This window comes from Amblyomma americanum, chromosome 10 (assembly GCF_052857255.1).
Source record: "Amblyomma americanum isolate KBUSLIRL-KWMA chromosome 10, ASM5285725v1, whole genome shotgun sequence".
Lineage (NCBI taxonomy): Eukaryota > Metazoa > Arthropoda > Arachnida > Ixodida > Ixodidae > Amblyomma > Amblyomma americanum.
Genome location: NC_135506.1, coordinates 66,105,789 through 66,124,497, shown reverse-complemented (window position 1 = coordinate 66,124,497; position 18,709 = coordinate 66,105,789). Strand labels below are relative to the sequence as shown.

Sequence of the window (18,709 nt, the reverse complement as noted above, 5' to 3'; positions counted from 1 at the left end):
CGTGGTGAACGCGGTTTGGATGTGCGCTGCGTTCGCCGCTCACCGCGTGATTCCTGAGTGCCCGCACAGCCCCACTGCGCCCGAACGAGAGATATGTCAGACGCGTCACGTCCTTTCCTTAAAATCAATTTTCATTTCATTTTCCTTTCCTTACGGCGCGGTTCAGGTGTCCACAGAGATATGTGACAGGCCTCACTTAATTCCTTTCTTTAAAACCAATTTTCATTGTTTTCCCTTGCGGCGCGGTTAGCCACCCTAGCGCGGTCCGGGTTGTCCACCGAAATATGTGACAGGCATCCCTTCCTTTCCTTGGGCTGCCGTCGCGCGCTATCTGTTGGGGCAGTGGCGTACATTGCAAGCAGGAGGTGGAGGGATATTTCGCTCACGACACCGGCTTTTCTGAGCTCATTAACGCTGTCGCGTTAAAAAGTGGTGTCCTATATATAGGAAACCAGGCATACACGGGTTAAGGTGGGACATGAGGTCTGCTGCCTCCCAAGCCTCTTCCTACTATAGCACCAGATTGGCTATGCCGCTTCGCCACAGATAGCTATAACGAGAGTAAACTGTCAACCCTGGATCTAGGGGAGACGCTAGTCGTGCGACGCTCAAAAAGCCCAGTGCGAGTATGTTGTGTAGTGCTCATCATAATTTGGTGAACATTAAACCCTTTCCCACTCACAATATATATATATGAACACGTCAAAACCAGTCATGGTTGTGTAGAGCACTGTAGACAACGGTGTTCTTAAGGTTTGCGTACGTGTGAACTGTTTTCTCGGTGCCGTTAACAATATCAGGCTGGTGCTTGTTACTTTCGAGGGTTATAGTGCGTACGTGTAAACTGTTTTCTCGGTGCCGTTAACGATATCAGGCTGGTGCTCGTACTTTCGATAGCTATAGTGTTGGGATGAATTCGAAATTGTTGGCGACGCTTGTAGGCTGGCTGGTCACAATACTGTACATGCTCGCTCGTGTCCCTTTCGCAGGTTAAGAAAAAGCTCTCCCGCTTGGCCTCATAGGCTCTGATCATGGAAACATGAAATATTGTATGGTGCTTCAAGGGTGCTACTGGTGCTGGTGGCATCGTGAGCCTCGTAATTCTAGTCTATTCTTGTTCTTTACTTTGCACTTTTCACTAAAATGTGTGCTGATTAAGGGGGACTGCCCAAGGTGGTTAGCTAAACCAAGGTTCTGCTTTTACGCACCAGGAATGACGAGATGCACAAAATCTGTGAATTTTGACGGAAACATATGCCAGCACTTGATGTCCTCACTGAAAAGAGTCAGGGTCATTTTTCCAGAGTACATTTATCTGCATAGTGCCATTTCTACGTGCAGCCTTCATGTTGCAAAACTAAATTGAAATTGCACCTGCATTTCATGGAGCTCAGGTTTGATCACAATTTTTTTTTCCCCTGTGCATGGGCACACGTGCTGCCCTGCACTCATTTCGCTATTTTGCTCATGCCATCTAGCCTGGTGTAGAAAGCATGCAAGCAGTATGGCAGCAGTCATAGGCTTTTGCTCACATCCTTAGTCATGGAAATGCAGAGTCCAGTGCACTAAATGCGGCTTGTAAGGGTAGGTTCCTCTGATGTCTCTGTAGTGTTCTGTTTTCAGAAGCCATTCAGTTGAACCTGTGTTGTAGTGCTGCGACATTCACCATACAAGTGGCTGCAGTGTCACTAAAACTTGCAGTTTGGGCGTTTGGGCCTCGCAACTACAGTAAAATGGTAATTTTAATATGTTTATTTTTAATATGAAAGCATTATTAGGGCCATGAAGGCGAAAACTGTTCGGCCGCATCGGCATTTGTGAAGTCTCCGCCTGCACAGTGGTGTTGGAGGGATTTTCCTCCCCCACCTGTCAACTGTCCCGCATCCCCTTCTGCATTTGTAGGGGAGAGGAGGGAGACACTGGACGAAGATTGACTCGGCAAACATGAAAATGGCTAAGAAAATGACTCGGACAACAGGAGGCCTACATGTAAAATATACAGCCTCCCAAAGAACTGTCTGCAAAAATGAGGCATGCAGGAGCAATTCTCGTATTGTTTGGGATGAGCAAACCAAGTTCCACAAGCCCTACCAGTGGCCTTGTATGAAACAGCCAGTTTGAGACATACATTGCAGACAGGAGCTTCCTTCAAAGTAGGTACTACCGCTGTAATGAGTTACCCTAAATTCTTACCTGAAATAAGCACTTTAGTCTAAACAAAAGGCAGCTATTGCTGCAGTATTTCTTGTTCAAATATCTAGATCCTTGATTATGACGAGTGAGCACAAGATCATTGTTTAAATTTTCATCTCAATATAGAGACAGTGAAACAGTGCCTGCTGACAACAAGTGATACAGCAATCATTGCTTAAGCACCTTATCTTTTTCTAGTACAAGCTGCACTGTTCGTCTAGACAGGCCATACCGAAGTCGTGTTTTAGGGCATTTCAACATTGCTTTGTCGGTCCGTGTGTGCCTGCAATTAGGTGTATCCACACGACGCAGGGCGAGTAAATCATTATAGTCAGATACAACTCAAGACTATAGCGGCAGATACCGCTCGAAGGAAGCTTTCAAGCCGATCGCATCACAGAAGTGATTCCCGATCTAACAACCAGACATGTTGCCACTAGGTTGAGCTTATCATAGTGCTTCCGTTTGTATATGCTGAACTAAATGTGCAAAAGTAACAAATGGTGTAACTGCCAGAAAAATGCTTGCGTTTAGTGTACATATGCTTATGGTAATGCTGCAAGGAACTTATGAGATTGAGTATACATGCATGCATATGTAACCATACACACATACATATAATCGTGAGCAATATGATAGGAAACAAACTTCCAGATTAGTTATTTCTCTGCTAAATTAGAGAATTACTTTTTTGTGTCATACACCAAGAGGAACGTAGTCACAATACACAAAAAATGCATTTCCCACACATATATATTACGTTATCAGTAAATGAATGCTCAAAAGTTCTTCCCTCTCACATTGTTCACGACTGTTCCTACATATGTAGGTGATGTAAATCATACAAATTATGCAAATGAGAACTTTCATTTACAACATAAAACTCAATTATTTTACTTGCAGCACAGTCCACACGGTTGGAAAATCTAATGACAAAATTTATTCAAACTTCATTCATCAATTTAACTGACAACAAATTTTGATAACTTCGAAAGCCAAATATCAGCACCCCTTCTAGTGTTTGGTGACAAGGTGAGTGCGCAGTTTATATTTGTTGACAAATCGACGTGAACAAAGATTGCACTTAAACACATCACCTGTGTGCGTGCGCATGTGATCAATAGCATGTTGCTTTTGAGTAAATGCACGTGAGCACAGGCTACAAATGAATGGCTTCTCGCCCGTATGTGTGCGAACATGGTGAGTCAAGCTGGTATGGAATACGGTAGTGAATGAACAGAATTTACATGACAGGTTAGGCCTCTTGCGAGCGTTTTGAGCAACATTAGCAACAGGGTTGAAGCCAACGCTGCTAACTTGCTCAGTGCCATCATCCATCGCCTGCACATTTACAATGCCTTCACTGTGGTCAGGAAACGGCTGGTGGAAAGTTTGATGCTTGTAAAGCCCTTGCTGCACAGCAAACCCATCTGAAAAGAAAATAATGCAGGTTTTAAGAGAGCACTGATACAGGTGCTGTAAAGCAAACTTCAGTACAGGATGCAAAAGAAAAGACACAAAAACAGTATAGTGTTTTTCACTTTGTATCCTTTGGTCTCTTCAGTGAAAAACTGAATCAAATGCATATATCTTCAATGGAGAGTGTGAAATTATCCTCTAGGATCAAATATGAACACCAGAGTAGGAAGTCACAAAATTCAAGCTCACAATACAGCACAAAGCAGTGGCTAAAAAACAGGCCAAAACTTGACATTTTATAAAGCTATCCTGAGAATTGATGCACGAAACAATGCACAGCAATTGAGAGATGAAGTTGTATGGTCACAGGGTAACTAATGGGTAATAAGACAAACTGCGTGAACAGTGCTTTGGCATGGCATAGAAGATGCATTGTGTAGTTTCGTTTATCTCTTTTTTGATTAGCCTTTGTTTTTAGATGCACTGTATGCCTTATTTTGTTTCCCTTTTCTGATGAACGTTTATTTTTGTGTCTCTCCTGCTTGTGCTCATTGTAAAGACCCACAAGATTTAAAAAAAAGTTTAGAGGGAACAGTGGCCATTTTTTCTGGGTCACAGAAATGTACAGGAACAGTACAGATCAAGCTTGCCAGCATGCACACTGTCTCAACAACAAAAAAATGGTTGAAATTTAAACAAATAGAATGGCACATGTTATTAGATTGGCAGCATCAATCAGTTTGGACAGTCTTACAAATGAACATCCACAAGCACACTTTACTAATCGATTAAAATAGAAAGCTTCCAGTGCACATTAACATCGAGCATGGTGTGCAGGAAAGGATAGAACAGCTTCTAGCCCAGAAACATTAAGCGGGCCTAAAAGGAATTCATTAGTTTTCTTTTATTTTCACTGCTCATTTCTGTACCAATCACACACAAAGCAGCTACATCTATAACAGTTGCAAAACCTCAACAACGAAATGACAGATCATGTTTTCAGAACAGATGAGAGGATGATCAACAAAAGAGCTGGGAAACTACCTAAACAGAATAGCTGCACACTAAAACAAAAGTAGGGGAGGTGTGCTGAAATGTTAGCAAGCCACCTCTCAACATGTTCTAGAAATTTATCCGGTCACTTCATTTACATTTTTGTGACTCATGCTTTCTTTGAACCATGCACAGTTGAAATTGCTGTTGGATGACAATAATGGTGAGAGATAAGACAAACTGAATGTGCAAGAATACACAAGATGAACATGAAGGGGTATAAGGAGTTAAAAGTATGCCTCCTGACACATTCCCCAGGTGAAATGAAGTACAGATCATAACTTCGATTTGAGCTGGCCCACACAATTGTGCCATGGTTCCTATGCAGTTTGAAGAGCTAACACATACTGAGGAAAACAAGGCAGAATTGTTTGCCCACCTCATTAGATTGTTGCAGTAAAGTCATGAAAGTTTCATCTTCATTTGCAAATAATCCTTCTTATCACATGCTGTGAACACTTAACAGCTTCTAGAAGAAATGCAACAAATTGAGCAACTTGGTACACAAAAACACTGACAACAAATGATACAAAGAAAATCCATTCAAGGTGGACAAAGTGAACAATTATTTGGAGCAGTTGATTTATTAAGCAATGAAAAAATAAGTGCATTTAATCAAAAATTTACAACAAATATTTAGATCTTTTTGGTATTCAACAAAGACAGCAAAGGCTGACTTAAGACTGACTTAAGTGCTTGCTTGCAACCGAACGCTTTGCTGCTGAAAAGATGCAATGCCTTCATAGATATGTGCCTACCCAACGAATGACTCTATGTTATGTGCACTAGAACCGGAACAATCCACATGAAAAACTAACAGCACAGCATGTCGGCATAGTACATAGGGCAGCTGAAAGATCAATAAGCATAAGTGCATAATTTACATACTTATTGTTACCGTCGAAGTAGTATGAACACTTTTACTGGTAGTCGTCGAACCATCAAAGCCTGATTTAGTAGGACTTTATATTTGTTGCCTTTCCTTCAAGTTCATACAAACATTAAAGGCATAAAGCAAAGATTCAACTCCATGACTAGTTATAACATTTCTCCCACTTCCATGCAGCAAGGCAAGGTACTTTTAGCAGCATACAAAACTGGCCATAGAACAAACGACAAATGCAGATAAAAAATTTCAGAGCAGGCCACCCAGCAAATACAGCCATGTTCAATTGTTAGCTCCACAGCACATTGAGACAATGCAGCCTATTTTATCAGAACAGTGCAGTACGGGCTCACTGTTACCAGCAGCAAAAAGAACAATGATCCTAGATATCGACAATGTGAATTTTTATACATATATGACATTGAATATGCCAGAATGTTATGGACCATTTGTACAAAAGCAAGTAATTATAAAAGAAAGCATACAGCATTACAACTAGCTTTGTACCTGCAAACACTCAATATGAATTTGCAAATAAATGTGGTTGTGATGCAGTAATGATGATGACAGATTTTTTATGGCGCAAGGGCATCTGTGACCAAGGAGCGCCATGGCACAAGGTATTTTTGATTACTCAAGATGGTGTCGAAGACCCATTTTCCAAGCATTTCACCCCTGATAAGCCGAGCACCAAGCCAGAGGAAAGCTTGTACCCACTGCATCACCGGTGGGTACCCGGCGGCGCTTGGGATCGAACCCCGCACCTCCTGCATGCGAGGCGGATGCTCAGCCAGTAGGCCATCGCTGCGGTCATGTGATGCAGTAATGACGTGTTGTAAGACAGTGAAGGGCTATATCATCCAAAAATCAATGAGACCTCATGTCAGTGGCAAGCTAAGCAAAATAACACACTAACCAGTTAAGCGACAATATTTTACCAGTGATGCCTTCCTTTAATAGATGTTTGTCCCTCAGTGAAAGGCACAGATTGTCTTCAGGAAGCTGCTGCTCATTTCACTTATGTATACTTTTTTGTGCATGCAGTAGGCTGGTGACCGTCTAAATAACCTTACACAGTTGTGATTGTTTAGAAGCATGTCTAGCTCAGTGTGCAGAAGCTAAACCAACATATGACCACAGTTTTACAGACCATGCTCATCTGCTGGGACTGCCAGATTTTTTTTGCGTGAAATAAAAAAAACTTGCCCTTGCCAAGTAGTGTCCTGTATTATTGAATGATGCACAAGAGAAAAGCACAGGTAATCAATGAATTTCACATGAGGCACCCATGTTTAACAGTTCCAAAGAGAGCTGGCCTAAAATTTAACCATCTTGGCGAAGCCACATTTTCTGCAGATAGACCAGGTATAGAGACAAAGTAAATTTTTCAGAAGCTGCATTTATGGAATCATGCCATGCAGTAACTATTTATACACTGTCATGCATTGCCAAGAAGAGACACACTTCATTGCTTCCGTGTTAGGCCACTACCTGCAGTATAAATTCTCACCACAAACATACTTTGCAAACATAGAAAAAAAGTAGTGAGTACCAGTGACTAGGGATGTTGCCACCTCGACAGTAGAAGCACAACAAGAGCACCACAGAATAGAGAAGGGTGAGGGGTCATGCACATTTGTGCACCCCAATCAAACACAAAGCAAGTCATGATGATACAGCTGAAATAGTCATGTAATAAGCCCAGTTAGCAACCTCATTGAGTGTTTAATGTTTAGACATGACAGTAAAGAAGCAAGAGATGGTGCTTAATTTTGGGTGCCCTTGAATAGTTTGTGTACACACATCTTGTGACGTGCCAAGGCTGATTTCTGGGTGAACTGCCGAGAACAAATGCTGCACCTGAAAGGCCTCTCTCCAGTGTGGGTTCGCATGTGGTCCTGCAGATGCCCTCTTTTCGAGAATGAGTGCCAGCAGAGGCCACACTTGTGTAACTTCTTGATGGCGTGATTACGAATATGCTTAGTGAGCGATGCCTCACTGCTCGCAGCAAACGAACACTCCTGACAGCACCACAGCTGTATCTCCTGGTTGACAGCGTCAAACGTCACCGCTGCACCTGCAGAGGTGTCAGAGGTTGCAGAATTCATGGTGACACTCCGGTCCATGTCAGCGCCGGCTCTTGTCTCCTTGCCAAAGGTGGCTGTGCTTGCACTAGGAGCGGATATATCGCACTCCTGGCCAGGAAACGTTGCATGACTGGTGCCGTTTGCTCCAAAACTTACCGCTGTTAAAAATTCCCCTGGGAGAGGAAAAAAAAAAAGAAGAGAAAGTAGTGCTTGAGATTAAACATTGGATGTACATTTGCACATTGCAAAATAGGTAGCATTTTTTTTTTTTTGCACACTGGTTAGGAAGGAGTGAGCAACATGGTGAGGCACGCAACAAGTTGCGCACCCCTTAACGTTTGGTTTTGGTTTATGGGGGGTTTAACGTCCCAAAGCGACTCAGGCTATGAGAGACGCCGTAGTGAAGGGCTCCGGAAATTTCGACCACCTGGGGTTCTTTAAACTGCACTGACATCGCACAACACACGGGCCTCTAGAATTTCGCCTCCATCGAAATTCGACCGCCGCGGCCGGGATCGAACCCGCGTCTTTCGGGCCAGCAGCTGAGCGACATAACCACTCAGCCACCGCGGCGGCCCCACCCCTTAACGTGTCCACAAAAAACTGTTCTGTGTAGTACACATTTATAAAAGTAATCCAAGTCCACAAATGTAATACTAAATTTTAAACAGAAATATATGTGCTGCAGGAAAGACTGCAAGAAAAAAGTGGCATCTTTATGCACTCCAGCTGCTGCACCTGCCACTAGATGCTACATTTAAAATTCATTTTTATGTGCAGTCATTGGTCGTACTGAGTATAGTTATTAAGGACAATGTACAATGTAAGGAAAGGCTAAGGTGACTAAATTCGCGCCTTAAAATCTTTTAACAATTAACAGGACCTTATATTCTGCAGTAGCACTGAAGCTATGAAAGACAATGCGGGGCATTGTTAAACTGATTCTGACTGCATCATGACTTCGTGTATCAAAGTCACAGCAAATGGTCGTTTTAGCACTTTGTTCCTGGCGAAATGCAAAGGGTGACAAAATAAAACCATAACACCTGTGCTCGGCAACAGAATGCCTCAGCCATAGGGTTATGCTGGCATGAATTTTGTCTGCCTCCAGCCCTGCTAGGCCTTGCATTGCATTTACGACAAGAAACCGTATCTTAGCTGCATTGCGAGTTGTCAAAGGGACTTACTTGCTACAGCCATCTAGCAGTGGCTTCATCATCATCATCCTGACTACACCTACTGCAGGGCGGATGCCTCTCCCATATCTCTCCAATTAACCTGGTCCAGTGCCAGTTGCAGCCATCACATTCCTGCAAACTTCCTGATCTCATCCGCCTGCCTAACTTTCTGCCACCCCCTACTATACTTGCCTTCTCTTGGTATCCAGTCCATTGCCCTGAATGACCATCAGTTAACTTGCCTTCGCATCACATGACCTGCCCATACCATTTTTGTTCTTTATTCTATACCAGGATATTATTAACTCGGGTGCGTTTCTTGACCCACTTTACTGTCTTCCTGTCTCTTAGTGTTGCACCTGTCATTTTCCTTTCCCTAGCTCGCTGTGTAGTCCTCAATTTGAGTAGAATTTTTGTTAGTCTCTATGTTTGTGCCCTATAGGCAAGTACCGATAAGACACAGCAGTGGCCTTACGGCCACAGAAATTTCTGGTGCAAAATCCTGTAGACAACAAACATGCATACAAAGCACACTTCAAAAAACAATGACTGAAACACAAAAGTGAAAGAACAAATAGAGTAAAGGAAAAAGAATGCAGTTCACTGTTTTCAGTTCCAAGAGAAGTGAGATAAGTTAGGACAGAAGAGGCTACAAAATGCTTGTGTTATACAGGGTGTTTCACATAATTTGAGCCAAGGATTAAAAGAGCAGGAAACAACAGCCGGGTGAGACCAGAAAAATACTGTTTTCCGTCAAGTGGCACTTCTTAGCGTACATTTTACATTCCGCTTAATAAATTATTTAAGATGAAATGTGGCAAATTTTTTATATTCACTTTAGGGCCAAGTGCATAGTCTTAAGTAATGGAGGAGGTTTAGAGACAACCAATCCAATTTTTTGTGCCAAGATGCCTTTTGCATGGTTCTTTTTTTCTGGCATTTAAAGAAAGCTGCAAAATATGAAAAAGATGAGGGCTGACCATGCCCCAGTGAGTGGCCATCGCTCAGTTCAATGTGCTGTGAAATGATACAAATAAGGCTACCTTCACAGCTTTCTTATTATTCTTTTTCTGTACGGTGGCTCAAATAAGCTTTGTCTAAATTAGCTGTTGGCAACCTGCCTATCATGTACCACTGATCAAAGCACACCATGTTCCGTAAAAATGTGCCGACGCACTTTGAAGACTGTGCCCACAGAGGAGTCAATCGCTTACTTCAAGATGACAACTATGTGGATTATGTTCACTCAGAACAAATTTGGCAGCACTAAATATGACAGTGCAAGTGCCCAATCACGTAATTTTTTTTTCACATTTCATGGTCTTTCTTTAAAGGTTCGAAAAAAGGGCCACATAGGAAATATGCTGCTACAAAAATCTGGATCGGCTGCTTCTTGACCACCTCTACAAGTTAGCGAAATGCACTTGACCCTAAAGTGAATATTAAAAATTTTACATAAATTTTTATTTAACGAACTAATTAAGTGAAAAAAAATACCCAGATGAGCAACACGACAGAAAGCAACATGTCATCAGTTTCACGCAGCTGTGGTGTATGACTTTCTTTTCTTCTGTCTTTGGCTCAAGTTACGCAAAAAACCATGTATATGCATTACAACACCAATTAAATATGCCAATGTTATTAGGTCCTGTCTCTAATTCTAGTGATTTTACATAGAAAGTCACAAAAACCATAAAGACATTGGTATCAACATGGCATAATTTACAACTCTGGTTAGAACCCTTAAAACATGTAAAGCCTGTAGGAAACCAATAATGCAACTTTTGCCATCAGTAATGCTAGGAGCTGTAATGTAGTATAGTTGTAATTATGGCACCTACATACCCATAGACACAACCCAAGAACTACTGCAGTGCAAGCACACACACAGCCCTGACCATGTGCTCTGAAAAACACTGAACCTTTACAGCAATGTTTCCAGTACTGCAAAACACATACAATGGCCTGAAATTAGATGGGCAAAATCAGTCTTCATTACTACCAATCAGGAGAAAACCAAAGTTCCTGTTTCACAATTCAGTCAGACCAATTTAGTTAGACAATAAGAACTGTTGACATTAATCTTGGTCATTCAGTTGCACTGAGGTAAATCTTTAGTTGGTCCAAAATAACTTAAACAGAACAAATACTTTAAATAAAAGACAAAACACTGTTGTCAGCAATTATCTCTTCAGTTAATGAGCATTTTTCAATGGCAACACACTGTTAGAGACTATGGCAAAATGTTCAAAACTAAACCATTCAATCACCAACGTGTCAAAAAGAAAGCTGCGAACAGCACTGGCTCCCAACAGAAATTAGATGTTTCTGTGCAGACAGGCCTCATCTGACATTTTTCTTTTTCGATCTCCCCCAAAAAGGAGAAAGAAAATGCCAAGCGACAATGCACCACTGTAAAGTGACTGCCATTGCTTCAAATAACTGAATAAGTTTGCTAGTTATAATGAAAAATCCACAGAAATAACAAGTACTGAACTACACTTCAGAAGTTTGGGTTGCCAAGACTAAACTGGAGCTCGAATACAAGCTAAAAGCATTTTGGATATTCAACTTACCAAAGACCAGCTGCTAAACAATAGACAAAAAGTACACACGATCAATACAACTGATGCAGCAGAAATGCGTTAGCATTAGGCATATTCTCTTTGGGTTCTCTTAAATGCGTTTATGTACTCTCGTACAGTGAATGAGCAAGATAAAGACATTTATTAAAGGACTATAGACACTTAACTTTATTGCACGTTCTCTTCTGGCAAACGATGCGTTAGACATTAGAATACATAGATTACCAGGTGGTATTTGCCCACAACCACTAAATAATTTCTTCTCTCATGCTGTTTCTGTTTTGGTTTCATTGACCGAATGACGACTGTGACGTCATGTTGATGTTTCGCTCACGTGATCCACTAAGACAACTGCAATCTAACCGCTGATATGTAGGTACAATTCACTACGAAATTTAATCCAGCCTCTTCCAAGACCTGAAATGACAAACAATGACATGTCAATGATTATATTGCAGTTTTTCTAGTGGATCACGTGACCAAAACATCAACTTGATGTCACAGTCGTCATTCGGTCAATGAAACCGAAACAGCGTCAAAAAGAAATTCAATTATAAGCTACTTAGCAGTCGTACACAAATGCCACAGGGTGCTCCATTTATACGAATATCGAATGCATCGTTTGAAAGAAGAAAACACACAAGCAAAAATTTGGTGTCTATAGTCCTTTAAAGGCCTCCCTCAGCCACCGACCATCGCCTCCCACCCTCCATTTGCCTTCCCTCCCCTTCCTTCTTTCTGAAAGTGGAAAGAGAGGCTTTAGAGAGCAATGTCAACGGACACTTTTTCTTGGACTTAGGCCTGTAATGCTAACGCATTATTACACTCAAGAAGGTTGTTTGAAGGATAGAAACTTCAGCCAGAGCACTATATGCATGCTACATTTACACGTTTTGCCGTCTTAGATCATTTTACACGCTTCAAGAAAACAGCACAAAAACTGTAAACCGCATGGGCAGCAGTAACAGAATTTCAACAAGAGCAGCACATAATTAGAAGTAGTAACAACAAGATCAGGCAATGTGATTTCAGTACATGGTCGAATGCTCATGCGATCATCCACTGTACTTGATTGCCTGAAGTGTGGCATTTGAAAAGCCGGGTCAGCATAAGGTGCGATGCTTGAGGTAGCATGGTTCTTCCCTGCCTCTTCCATTCTCTTCAGCTCCATGCATGCTTGGGCAAGAAAGGAGGTGACTTTTATTTGTCAGGATCCGTCTTCAACTCCATCCTCTAGACAACCAAACATGGAAACGAGCTTAAAGAAACCGAAGAATGATGATTTAGGCAAGAGAAGCACATGATTACAGAGAGTGATAAGGCAGAAGTACGGAAGCATGCTTAAATGACAAAACATTTCAAACCAGCTAGTTACAACATCATTAACAGTTTAAAGCACTTTTTGTACACAACTGCATACACTGCGAACTTGCACCTTTTTCTCAGGGTGTGTGCTGATTTTTTTATTCTTCATACTAATTTAGCATCCTTTCTTAGGCCACCTAGTGAACAAAGCAAATAATATTTCTAAAAACAGTGAGTTGGCAGATGGCCAAAGCCGTTTTCTTGCCGGCAGGTTGTGCTACCAGCACCAACGTCAATTTATTTACTGAATTTCATGCCTTATGCATGTCTTCTAAACACAAAATGAACTCTAATCCCTGTGATTTTACTTTCATAAACAGTGGTGCTTTAACATCAGGGTTTCGAATTATTCTGAAAGCTTGTAAAAAGAAACTTGGCAGGCCTTCTTAACCTTATTCTAAATGAAAATGGGATAGCATTAGGAAGTTCGACCACTACCGGATATTCCAAAGGATCCCCCAAATTTAGTATTCCCACTTCCGAAAATGAATAAAGGTGGAATAAACACTTCTTACACGTCAGAGACATCGTTCGGTTGATGGAACCAAAACTGAAATAGCATGAGAGAAGAAATTCAATAATAAATTATTTAGCAATTGTAGGCAAATACCACATGGTGGTCCATGTATTCTAATGTCTTATACATCATTACAGAGAAGAAAATGTACAACTAAAATGAGATATCTATAGTCCTTTGAGAAAAAAAGCTGGTTGATCGCATAATCAGTACACAATAGCAGCCGCTACCCTCTCACATACGCTGTTTAGCTCATTGTGAAGTCATGTTTTAGCACCAGACTCGCCATAATCAAAACTTTAAAACCACAGATTACTGGAAGCTCGCAAGTAAAAAAATGTACAAAATATTTTGAGTTAAACAATTTTTTTTTTACAAGCTGAATTTTCACACTAAGTGCAGAGCAAGGAAACCAAAAGACGGGTGGATTTATTTCCTTAAAAGAGCTCTATAATGCCTTTTATGAAAGCTGCCATTTTGTCCCGCATGCTTTCCCTACCCTGCACGTTGCTGACATGGCAAACAGGTGAGGAACGACAAAGACAAGCGCTAGCGCTTGTCCTTGTGGTTTCGCATCTGTTTGTTGTCTTAACGCGTCATTTTATGCCGTGGATATTAACCAAATGGTCCAACTTTCTGCTCTTATAAGCACAGGAGCCGGCTTGACACAGTGCTCCAATGCTTGAGAACTAACACATAGGTTCAATGCTTAGGGAAATCCCCCAAGAAGGAATAAATATGTAATAAGGGAGCAATTACTCATTGGCATTCCTTCAAGTGCAGCCATGCAGCTAAAAAGAAAGGTGACACAGCTTCCACAGAAACTTTGTAGCTAAAGAAAAATTCACTTTGGTTCAGGGTTTGAGCCCAATACCACAGCTTCACTGGAACAGTAGCTCTGCTCACTGAACTAACTCGGATGGCTAGCACGTCATAGGGCAATGAATTTTACATCCACACTTTTCATGAGGTGTTCAATAATTTGCTCTCTACTTGTCTCATTAATGAGAACTGCTCAGCACAAGTATTGAATTTAGCACGACAACAGAAAAACAGGGGAAAAAAAGCATAAAGACAAAAAAAAAGCATGTGCGCCTATTTCACACATCATGTACACAGAGCCACCGCAGCTTATTCATTACGATTTTTTCATTGCATGATTCACAACTGCAAGCAATTTTCATAATTTTTTTTTCATTCGAACCCTAGCTACAAGGCATAATGCAGGCTGGCTGTGGCTACTTGCTTTTTCTCTATTATTTCTTTTAATGCGTCCATTAAGCAGGTTGCACGACATTCCAGGGTCACTGTGCGGCTTCTAGCAGTGATATCCTAAACTGTCAGCAGCTTCAGAGCTATTTCTTTCTCTGTTTTTACCAGAATGGAGCACTCTTTAACAGTTACAGCTTTGAAAATTAAGTTACTGACAATACTCAGAATGAGATGACTTAATTTGCATATACCAAGGTGGACAACTAAAAAACCTTTAACATCAATGCACAGTCAAAAGGACATCATGATTTCATTTTTAGCGGTGCAAGGGCAGCTCAGCCAAGCAGAGCCATGGCTAAAACTCTGCACGAGGTGAAGTGTATCGAAAGCACAAAACATTACATTCATCTTTTGTTGCCTGTTGTGCTTACAGTCTTTCTTTACTCCATAGAATCTGTCACCACAATCCTTACCTATTCATAAACCAAACAGCTTCTGCCGCATGTTATTCCTCCCACACAGAAAACCTTGAACACGTAATCTACATCTGCAGTCAATTCACAGAATGGTGCGAAGCATTAAGACTGAATTAGGTTCACGTCGTGACCTTACCCTCAGCCTGGTGAATGTATTTGGACCTTGGTGTGGTGCAGCTTCAACTTTATGTGCTCCAAAGTATGTTACAACTTCTAAAAAGGACTAGGAAATGGGTTAAAAGATTGCTGACGAATGTGTTAGACGTGTAGGATGGATGCTTTTGATCATAAGCACTAAGTAAGTCTTTGGAACGGAGTTGGCAATGTATTATCAATTTTTAAAAACTGTTTAAAAATTTTTTTTAAATTCACAGCTACTTATCAGCATGCAATGATGGTTTTTGGGAACTACTTTTCTAAACAGTATATGTCATGACTATGATGATGACGCTGCCTTTGCTGCAGTGGCGACAGCCACGACATCACGGGCACACTTTCAGTACCTGCAAAAGTCCTCTGTTCACGCTGCAGCATGAACCCCTCAGGTGTGCGCTAGCTAAGTCAATGCCTTCACACACGTGGTTCCAATTTGCCGCTGCTTCGCCCACTCCGGGACCATTACTGCTGACCACGACAGACAAGAGGAAAAACAAAAACAGTGACTGACAAATCTCCAGGAAGGCAAAGACCCACATTCCAAAATACAGGTGTGACAACTGGAAGCCGGCAACACTGATGTATTTATGGACAAGACGTGGTTTCTGGGCTATTTTCTTTTTTTTTGTGCGTGTGTGTCTTGACGTGTATGGGTTGAAGGCAAGAGGAGGGCTACAATTTTTACTCACCGATATTTTTGGTGTTGAAGTTAGCTCAAAAGTTATTTTGGTGGGGTGATGAGTGATGGAATACCTATCACTTGTCCGCTTTACTTAAGCCCGGTAAATGCCATTTCCTAGTCCCTTCAAAGGACAATACACGTGTTGTAGAAATACAGAAGTCAGCTTCTCTGCAAAGCAAAATCACTTCACTATGGCGCCGCAGCTCCTCTTGCAGGCAGAAGTTGACAGCAGCGCTGGAGATTTCTGATGTAAGCCCCCTGCATTCTGCGTGCGCCTATACTGCCGGACAACAATTACCCACTCCCCGCAACAGGAGGATAAAGGCCTGTCTCTTTCCCTTTCGTGGCTAGCCTTGTCTGCAGAGCCACAGAAGGCTTGGAATGGTTGTGTGTAGCAGCCGCTTCGGAGAACTGTCAAGGAGACTGGCGGCATTTCCCAGACTGTAGAACACTCCAGTGCTGCACCTAATTTCTTACCCGAAAACTGGTCCGGTGGCCATGGTGAAGGAGATTTGTGCAGAGAAGCTGACTTACAGATTTCTGCAACCCACCTATAGGAGTGCCCCTCCCTTCGCCTCTCCTCCAATAGCTGCCCATAAATCCGCCCACTGTGCACAGCATGAGATAACGTGCTGCACCAATACAAGGACAAATTTTGAGCCTAACTGTGGCAGCCTGAGTGAGCTGTACAGTGCTTTTTGGCATGGTGCCTGCTCTTGTCAGCATAAGGGCTTAGGGACAGCGAGCCGTGTGCGTGCCCACAGCCACAAATTTCAGAGATTTCGCTACCTCTTTCCATGCCCCGTTTACTTTATATAGAGCTCCGATTCTGATGAGGTAGGCAGTGCATTGAAAAGGTTGATCACAGTTTTACATAACATAAACGGAGTGAGATGAAGGGATCAACAGCTGTGCAGGACAGAGTGCTCCTGACGCCTCCGTCCGAGAGGCTGCTGCATCCCAAGGCAGTGCTCTCATGTAAAGATAGGAGCACCACACTCGTCAGACCATAGCTGTGGCCAAGGCTGCAACAGCACGGAGATGGCTATATAAGGAACCAAGCCTGTGGTATAACCTTCAATGCATCAAACGAGCAGTGTTCACTTCAGGCACTTTGCATTATTATTTACCTACTTCAATAATCATGATGTAGCCCAATTATACAAAGCTGTCAATGAGTCTCTCCCGAGGCTCTGTTCACTGAGGCAATTGCAAGACGTGAAGACGAAGCACCCACCGCACAGACTCACAGTCTTAGGCGTCGTTCCATAGTCCACACTCAAGGTGTCGCAAGGATGAGCTGAATTCCACCCGCTCTCCATGCTCACTTCCGTCGTTTCAAGTTGCTCATGCATTCCAACCACACTGCTGTGCCTTGGCGGGCACCAATAGCCCCATGCTTTATGACGATAATGAAGAAAAGGTGCAGTCATTGAGAAAGCGCCTCTCATTAATTAGTCTTTGATTTGTTGCACTGAGCACATTCATTAGCTCGCAACCAGTTTATCCTCTTCTCTTGGCCCTCCTCACTGAACCCTGGCCAATCCCCCTCCGTGGTATGTGCCATGTCACTAAGACAAAACCAACAACTAAATCCAATCGTTACAAGCCCATTTAAAGACATTGAGCAACTCACAGAGCCAGGGCGTTTTAAAGAAGTGGGTGATGTCTGCATGCTCTAGTGGGGCAAAAAAAAAAAAAATCCCCCTATGTTACAACTTGTTCGCAGCTGAGACGCACGCTAACCTATATCGCAGCCTGCTAGAGCAAATAGCCGTCTAGTTTGTTTCTTTACACAATGTCATGTCAAATTACGCGCCGCTTTAATGTTGCAGGCAGAAGGCTAGACCTCTTTTGTTTTAAGAGACATTTATTGCCTCCGGGCATAAAGGGTGTATGTAATGATAGCTTAAAGAAAATGATGGTTAAATGAATGAAAATAGGTTGGCCGATCTAATGAAGTCGCGGAGTGGGCGATGATGCAGACCCTGCGTCTAAGCGGTATATGATAATGGACTTCGGTGAGAGGCTCGCTTCCGCCAGATGCCAGATTCTCGTCGGCTTCAGAGCTGTACAAATCCGCAGAAAGTGCTGTATATTAGCCTTGGTGTTTGTGATAACAGACTGGACATCCGGGGCGAGGATATGTCTCGAAATTGAGGCTACCTTCGAAGTATGGCTGACCTCTTGTTCCACGGCCGCCGAAACATTCCCATCGTTCACGTTTGGTGCTCATTCTTACATCCCGCAGACGAACTCTCTCTGCAGAAAGCGATAAGCCGATAAAGATGAAAAAGACCGGCTAATGTCATTCACAGTTTCCGCCTGCTTTGAGGCCTCATTGTTTGATGCACAATCGCAGCACAGCACGAATTACATTCAACCGAACTGAAAACCGACGCGCAAAGCCAAACTACGTGGACGGTGCCATGTTGACTCGGCTCCAATCCGGATAGCGGCTACTGACAAGTTTACTAGCCATAAATCCACTGCATCCGGCCAATTTTACACTTGTTCTTTCGCTTTGGTCGTAACTTGTGTCCATGCTTGTGTCAAACTTTCCGCATCGGAACTAAAACAAAAAGAATCGAAGCTGCCTTCGTCAAGCCACTGCAATGCTGTTTATTTTCTGGTCGCGCCTCGTCTAACGAGACCTTCACACCGGCCGCACCATAGTCGGACAGAAAAATGCAAAGACCGGCATCAAAAGTCCATTCGTCTATTCTGTGAGGCTATCAGTGGAAACGAGCATGTAGCAACGCACTGCACGCCAACGTTCGACAGCTCCGTTGCGAAAAATGGTCGTAGTGGCACTAACGGCGCTGTGGTCCGTCAGCTGGATGACTGGGCTGACTTACCCAAGGCATTGGGGTTTAGGGATAGTGAAGAGAAAGTGGATA

The 18,709-nt window shown here is 42.5% G+C and overlaps 1 long non-coding RNA gene across 1 annotated transcript; it reads right to left on the bottom strand.

Moving 5' to 3' along the window:
- Positions 1-3,109: 3,109 nt before the first annotated feature.
- Positions 3,110-18,257, bottom strand: LOC144108871 (uncharacterized). Its single transcript, XR_013309532.1, has 4 exons — positions 16,944-18,257; positions 12,470-12,634; positions 7,629-7,811; positions 3,110-3,623 (listed from the first exon to the last, which is right to left on the bottom strand). It is a non-coding gene; the product is annotated as an uncharacterized LOC144108871 (long non-coding RNA).
- Positions 18,258-18,709: the final 452 nt, after the last annotated feature.